Source organism: Penaeus vannamei, chromosome 1 (assembly GCF_042767895.1).
Source record: "Penaeus vannamei isolate JL-2024 chromosome 1, ASM4276789v1, whole genome shotgun sequence".
NCBI lineage: Eukaryota > Metazoa > Arthropoda > Malacostraca > Decapoda > Penaeidae > Penaeus > Penaeus vannamei.
This window is the reverse complement of record NC_091549.1, coordinates 49,109,243-49,111,236: the sequence shown is the minus strand read 5'-3', so window position 1 is coordinate 49,111,236 and position 1,994 is coordinate 49,109,243. Positions and strand designations below refer to the sequence as shown.

General features: G+C 35.0%; 1 protein-coding gene across 1 annotated transcript in view; it reads right to left on the bottom strand.

Moving 5' to 3' along the window:
* LOC113807886 (class E basic helix-loop-helix protein 22) overlaps positions 1-1,757 on the bottom strand; it is an 18,585-nt gene extending 16,828 nt beyond the window's left edge. Inside the window, exon 1 of the mRNA XM_070124164.1 lies at positions 1,629-1,757. The gene's annotated coding sequence lies outside the window, so the exon portion shown is untranslated. The remainder of the gene's footprint in view (positions 1-1,628) is intronic.
* Positions 1,758-1,994: the final 237 nt, after the last annotated feature.

The window sequence follows — 1,994 nt, the reverse complement described above, 5'->3', positions numbered from 1 at the left end:
TTTTTGTGTACATTTGTGTACACACCAACCGCTGTCCCTTAATAACAGAAGTTACTAATTATTCCAAAGACAGTAAATCCTTGCCATTCTTAGTTTAGTCTTCCATATAATTAAACAGACCTTCAAAAACTTGATAGGAGATAGCTGAGTTTTATCAATAAATCACAGGAGCCTAATGATTTACACCACAAGCAGTTACATCATTCTAATTTCAACTTAGCATCTTGAGTTTCTATCTTATTTACTTTTTTTCCAAAAATATAAAACTAAAGTCAACAATCTACTCTAACAAGATCTTGGTAAAGGACACGAGTGAACGACAACACACACTACCTTTGCTCATCATTAAGTTCACTGTTGACTCACTAAGATAATTCATAAAACATCCTACATAAAACCATTTCTATTTCAATTTGTTTTGTTAAAATCACTTTTGCGTAGTTTTAATAATGTCTGTTTCAGCATTAATTTCAATAATCATGGGTATAAGAAAGCACAAGTACTTGTTGTTAGTTATTCTTATAAAACTTTTTACGGTGAAAGAGAAAGCACTATTTAAAAGTATGATTAAAACAGCTAAGTACATAAAATATAAGCATAAAGTACAAATTCAAGTTAGTACAATATACCCATACAAAACTCTTTGTATTATGAGCAAATATTTTGTGACATAAAAAAAATTTGGTGCACATGTTATAGATTTCTTGAAACCTTGCATATTCAATATCATACTTTCAAATTGCATTTTATGACTGCACTGTAAATTTTTAAAAATTTGCTAGCCTTCTTCTCTTTACAATAACAGTTTACTAAAAAAAAAATCTACACAGATTATTCCACACTTCTGATGTTCTTAAATATCTGCTATATACATTTATGCTAATAGCAACCTCTCTGTCAGTCAGTGCACGAGCAAAGGCAAACAAACATTCACCTCATATATTCTGCCAGATAATAAATTAATTACTTGGTGATTAATCTTCAAATACAGAATTAAACCCATTTCCTTCCTGGAATGCCAAATGTATAAGTGTAACAGTGACCACTTAATTCTCCAACACTATGCAAAGAGTTCAAATTGTAGTCTTTCATATGACGATATTTACAAAGAGCAAATTAATAAATATATGAATAACACATAACACCATTAATACATTAAAAACATCATGAACGGCTTTATATGTAAACGCATATATAGTGTTCTTTCATCACCACAATACATGTACGTTCCCACTACACACCCAAGACACACTACTTCCCCGAACTCCACTCTTTCCAAGTAATAGTAAGAACCTACATACTCCCTCCTCCTATGGCGCCTGTAAAACCCAGTAACCCAGTAAAGGAAAATATGTGGAGCACAGAGCCCAATAATAATCGGTATCTGAGGCAAGAAGGTCACACCACAGGTCACGGGAGTCACCGGAGGTCAGAATGTCTCCCAGGAGCCACTTGCTGCACCTTCATGTCACGACTGAATCCTGGCTTTCTCTCGGTATTTTCCTCGCTTTACTGTCAAGTTGCTGTGTCATAACGCCCGTGCCGTGAATCAAGGATGTTAGTTGGTTTCATCTATACCCTTATGCATTAATGTCTATGTTAAAAAAAAGAAATAGAGCAAAACTCACACGAAGTTCCCACCCTTCGTAGCTTTAACACCTCCGAGGTTGTTTACATATTCTAGCCACGTTCGATCTCTTGAATTCGTCTGTGACTTCAGGATATTTTTCCTTAACATTTCTCAGTGATATTTCTCACCAGGAAGTAATCATTCTAATTATATAATGTAATTATTCAAGCTTTGTTGTATTACTTTTTAGTTCCAAATCCTATTTTTTGCGTTCTTTGTATAGTCGTTTGGAGTCCACGCGTTCGAACAGACGCGCACTTGAAAAATATTACGCTCGATAACTGGCTCGTGAAGCTAAAGGGGGGTGGGGTGGGGGGTTGGGTGACCCTATACCTCCTATAGTTATTATCAAGAAGGTACAAGG